Source organism: Malus sylvestris, chromosome 15, assembly GCF_916048215.2.
Source record: "Malus sylvestris chromosome 15, drMalSylv7.2, whole genome shotgun sequence".
NCBI classification, from domain to species: domain Eukaryota; kingdom Viridiplantae; phylum Streptophyta; class Magnoliopsida; order Rosales; family Rosaceae; genus Malus; species Malus sylvestris.
Window position 1 is genome coordinate 42387357 of NC_062274.1, and position 5727 is coordinate 42393083.

The window sequence follows — 5727 nt, forward strand, 5'->3', positions numbered from 1 at the left end:
TTAATAGAGATATATGTTTTTTTAATTGGCTATTTATATATAAATGAATAACTACAAATTATAAGTCAGAGGACCGGTTGACTACCAGTATCACATGGAGAAATTATTGAGTGGTATGTCAGTATCACGTCAGCTGGTGATACTTTTCACGTAACATTTTCCTGAGCCATTATACCATCATGCTGACTCTCGTTGCCTCGGTGATTCAATGTAAAACCATCCTCTAATTAAACCTTCCTATACTTTGGCTTTCAACCACTGCATTTTCATCTGTTGGAAGCCGGGAGCTACTCTTTTAATCCAACTCGTTCTTTTATAATAGGGAAGTTTAACAAAAAGCATCCGGTACTGTTCACTTTAACGAAAAACCACATTTTTACACTAAAAAGTCAATCCTGGTACTATTCACTTTACCATTTATTTTGTCCTTATCATTAAAACTCAAAGTTTTCAAACCCTTTTCATTAGTTTTCCTTTTATAATATGGGGTTTGATATCTACACATCTATTTTTACTTCTCACACACTCTTTTAATTTTCAGCTGTCGGATCAGATGAATTGAAGAAGATCAACGGACATAAATTAACAAAGAGTATGTGAGAAGTAAAAAGGAGTGTGTGGATAGCACACCCCTTATTGCAACAAAATTCTTGATAAACCCCATTGCTTAAGATTTCCATCACCATCATTAGATTCTCAAGAGGAAAATTCCATTACACGTCCCGAAATGTTCCAAGCATTAACAAGCACCGTTGATGCCCAAAATCAGAGGGGTCTTGGAACAACATAAATCTGACCGTGAATCTGCAAGAAAGTAAAGAACACAAGATGTATCGTGGTTCACCCCAAGGTTTGGGCTACGTCCACACTGATTATTGTATTTCTCTGAGATGTTGAAGAGGGAGAGAGAGACCTTCTATGTGAGGATGAGAGCTCTGAGAGGGTGAGGGTATGGCCTAAAAATTGGTCTCTCCTAATGAGAAGAGTGATGGGTCCTTTTATAGAATAAGGGCTTCTCACTTATTACATATTTGTCAATTCCTTTATTACATAATTACATTTGAGTTCTCCGAGTATTTATATGAGATCTAAATATGGATGCCCCAAGTATGGTACAAACAAGCACATAAAAACTCTTCTTTCTAACTGTTGAAATATTAGTTTCCAGCGTTAGCTCTGGTGTGAGTTCTTGAACATAACTAATATTTCATCATGTATCCAACAAAAAGTCATAACCTCACGAGTCAAACCAACACAAAATTACAATAGGCCAAGCAAAACACTTATTTTGCAAGTCATGCAAACCATTCGAGCAAGCCAAAACCAAGCAAATAAATTGGGAAATCTCAAGAAAAAGTATAAAGCATGCTAATAAACTTTTAAGTTATCCTATGCAACATGCCAAGCAAGCTACTCAATGGTTTGAACATAATCTATGCATCATGCCAAACCAAAGACAAAACTACAAAGTGTCACACAAGCTCCTCAATTCAAGTGATGCACATGCAACATGCCAACCTAAGAAATTAAGAATGAGACATGATAAATTACAACTTGCCATGAAAAACCTTTCAAGCCAAACAAGTCAACCCAACCAAGACGACCATTCCTAGTTCATGCCATTTATCCAAGTCAATTGCCATAAAAACTTCCCCATTTACCATGACAACTCCCATAAGAGTCATTGAGCAACCTGTGGAAAAGCTTCCCCAATTGCCTAAACTTGAGTTGTTGCAAAATCCACCGCTGTCATCACATTTTTACAAGCTATGTAACTCCATGCTTCTATTTCCAAGAAGATATCACCTTTAGCAGAAACCACATTCAAAATTCGTGGCCTTTCTAATCACACTTTTTCTCCCACTTAACATATGTTTTAATCCATATTCCATTTTTCATGTTTAAGCCCTGCTCCATTGCCCGAGTTTAGTCTCTGTAACTCAACCTTCGCCTATTGAAAAATCTAAAATGCACCAACTCTCATCTGAACTTGCTAATAATACATGCCATGCAAACCATTTGAGCCAAGCAAATAAAGGCAAATTTATGCCGAGTAAATAAAAGCTTCCCAACCAATCAAGCTAATCTAAGTCAAGCACATCAAAGAAAAACCAAGCCAACCAAAGTGCAACCGGCAAATTCCAAGGGGAAAAGGAAAAAAATCCATGTTCACAACAAAGCCCAAGTTGGCATTCAATGCTGGAGAGTGCGAAACTCGCTGCCGGAAAGTTAAAAGTCAAAAGTCATTCATGCTGGCCGCTGTCTTAGCTAGACCTCAACCGTGTGACCTATCTCTGCCCCAAAAGATAAGAAAATCATTAAACCTTATCTTCCACTGATTTCATTTCAATACCATGTGTTTACAGAATCAATCGCATGCCTATCTTTAAAGCATGCTTATAATATAAATTACGATCAAGTTTATATATGCCATGCCATCAATTTATATAAGTTATGATTTGGAGTGTATTAATTTCTTTTGTCAAGAAGGTGCATAAGCATGCATAAATTGGTTCTCCAGGCATACTTATCATGCCTAAAATCATTAAATAGTTAAGAATTGCATTGCTTGCTCTATAGATGATTGCACATATTTTTATTTCATAGTTTCACTCAATGCTTACCATGCCCACTTAGTACGTAACGGCTCACTACATGAGTTAACTTACATGCTAGAAGTTTGCTCATGTGACCAACATATTTGTTAATGCTCAAATATATCTTGTTAGGTCATGTATGGAGCTAAAACTTTCATGAACAGCTCGAGTACTAAGCCTAAACTATATATTCTCCACTACAAGCATACATATTTATTGCCAGAAATAAGAAAACAAGCAAGCTTATCAATGCAATATGTGCAGAACCTCACACCCAGCAAGGCTAGATAAGTTAAATCAAACTTGTAGTGCCAATAGCAATCATGCTAATCACTCAAAGTAGGAGTGCATACCAATCTGTTAACCATGCACTGAAATGCTTTCAAAAGGCAGAAAAAATGGTATTTCCTGCACCAAATGGTTCAAACAGGAGATTTGAGTACTTTAAGCCATGCAAGTATGCTAATTCAAGAATTCCTAACTATATGTATTTCAACATATCGAGCAAGTCCCAAGCATTGTCAGCCTCAAGCAATTCAAGAAATTCAAGCATTACAATGGACTCAGGAAACCTTAGGCAAAATCAACAGTGCCTACACCCTATACCTTTTTAGGTTTGAGTTGGTTGCCAAACATCATGTCGATTGTTTACTATAACTATTACTTCCCAGCCTAGATTTAGTTGTTTCCCTATCCAACTGTTTCCACTATAGTCTTACATGCTAAGCAGCGTCATGCCTTCATATCTAAAAACCACAATTTCCATGAGCAACCTTTGCGAACACCCTTTTCACCAGCAACTTTATACGAACACCCTTTCTACCAACAACTTTATGCGAACACCATTTCCACCAACAACCATGAGAAGCTCATTCTCTTTATCATGCTCGGAGCCATCCTCGTCGTCCCCTACATCTAGGTTGTAGTCAGGATAGGCTAAATTCACCTTTTCGTAGAACTCCACGTAGCCTTGGAAGTAGAGTTTGTTGGCGAGCTCCTGACCATTCGGAGTTTAAAAGTAGTTGTCCATGTCTTGACCACCAACTTAGGAGGATTCATCCAAGTCCTTTTGCAGGCATTCATTCTTCTTCATCAAAGCCTGAGCGACATCCTTAGCCTCGCCCAACTCCATGGTAGTCTTGAGCTTACTCGTGGAAGATTCGCTCAACTGCTTTCTCATGCACTTAGTCTTCAGCTGCAGTTGAGCGACCACTTTCTTAGCCACCTCAACAACCTTCTTGGTAGATCTGAGCTTCAACTGCTTCACATTCACGGCGTCTTGCAACCTCTTCATGTCTCACTCGTAATTGACGCTCTATTTTCTCTTCTTGAAGAGGTGTCTAAGCCCTCAAAATTAGGTGAAGAGAGCCTGCAAAGGGAAAAACAATGAAGATTAGCTAAAGGAAAAATTGTATAGATCATTACATGTATGAGGGAAACATGGAACATGATGAAAGTTTACCCCAGCCTGAAGATCGAAGGTAAGGGCCACCTGCTCATGGGTGTCCCTTTCAAACCTTGCATGGCATCCACGATGCTCTCCCCATGAAAGACTCCCTTACGGATGTTTAAGTATGAGTAAATCTCTTGGCGAAATGTGTCCTTAAAGCGTGCAGCAATCACGTAGGTCGGATCTTACTTATAATCGCTGAGGTGAGGAAGAGCCAATCGTCAGCCTTTTGCAGTAGGGGTGTCCGAGCCACCAGTAATCAGGCACTTGCACAAGGATTTGTCCATGTCCGCACTTGGATGAGTAATTGATACCACCCTTGGAAGTGGGTCGGGACTACCAAGCTAAGTGATTGGCCCGTTCTTACCAACACCTTAACCGGCTATCTAATTTCAAGCTCCACTGGGAGCGTTCTTTTTGCCCATAGCTCGACGGGCGATCTTTTCAACCTTAACATCCATCTCAACCATTTCTCCATCTGTAAAGTGAAAAGAAGTGTTGAAAAAATGAGCAACAAATAATATAAATCCACCAAGATCATATATGAAGGTATTAAGGCTTAGTTAGCTTACCTCTTAAAAGACCGATCACTCTTAAACGAGATTCGGTACATATGGCGGCAATGGAAAGCTCTTTAGAAGGCAAGGAAGTGATGACTGCCAACTGAAATTCTTCTTCTTCAGAAAGAGAAACTTGGCCAGACTAATCAACTGTGAAAAAAAAAGATATTTTCATTAAATTAGAAGACTCATACAGACCATGAGATATGGAAAGTGTTAGTTTTGTTTCAACCCTTGTCCCTAAAGCATCTAGCCACTCGAGTGCCAATCGCCTTGACCTCAGTCGAGCTCACCCAGTTACCGCTTACAAGGAACCAGTTTTCCTTATAGGGCCTTTAGTTTGAAGGGTTGTCGGAAAAAATAAGCAAGAGCTAAACACATGACAGAACCCAACATGGCCAAGACTGTTCCTCAGTTTATAACAATGTTTGATGAGGGTAAGGTTGGGCTTTATTTGAAAATATTGCCTCAAGAGCACGTACATGTTAAGAAAGAAACAAAAGGCATTGAGATTGATTTGGTAAGGACTAAATTGGTGTGGACTATAACATGGTGAAGGAAGGAGTGTAAAGGTAGCTGAATGCTAGACTTGAAGAGTTCAGCAGAAAAGGCTACCCAACTGTGTGACGGCTAGCTAAGTTATTCTCCTACAACCGGTGCTCGGATGACAACATCGTTGGGAATGCTATATCGGTTCTTCAACTCTTCCAACTAGGTTATGATGCTGGGAATGTGGTCGACACTATGGTCCCAAGCATTATAATAATTAAAATACAGTTTTTACAAAAAGACTCTTTTATTCCTATGCCAACTCCTCTCTGAGGAAGATAAGTTTGGCCAGGGTTGCTAATTTTTTTTAGCGGTTTCCCCAGAGATATTTATCATTAATGCAATGGGTCAACATCTTGTTAAGATTTAATCCCCCACTTGACCGATTTCTTATAACCCGAGGAAGATCTAATAATGGTCGAATGGGACACCGACTTAGTACATGTACGAAAGGCTTCTACATATTCTTTCTAAGCCCACAAGAGGATCTTCCTTATCAACTAAGTCTAGCAATTCTTTATCCCCTATCTCTCTAAAAGCCATTGGGTTTGCGTCACACTTTAGGTCATCT

General features: G+C 39.2%; 1 long non-coding RNA gene across 1 annotated transcript; it reads right to left on the minus strand.

Moving 5' to 3' along the window:
- Positions 1-3062: 3062 nt before the first annotated feature.
- On the minus strand, positions 3063-5258 carry LOC126603595 (uncharacterized). Its single transcript, XR_007616304.1, has 4 exons — positions 4840-5258; positions 4620-4757; positions 4060-4525; positions 3063-3966 (listed from the first exon to the last, which is right to left on the minus strand). It is a non-coding gene; the product is annotated as an uncharacterized LOC126603595 (long non-coding RNA).
- Positions 5259-5727: the final 469 nt, after the last annotated feature.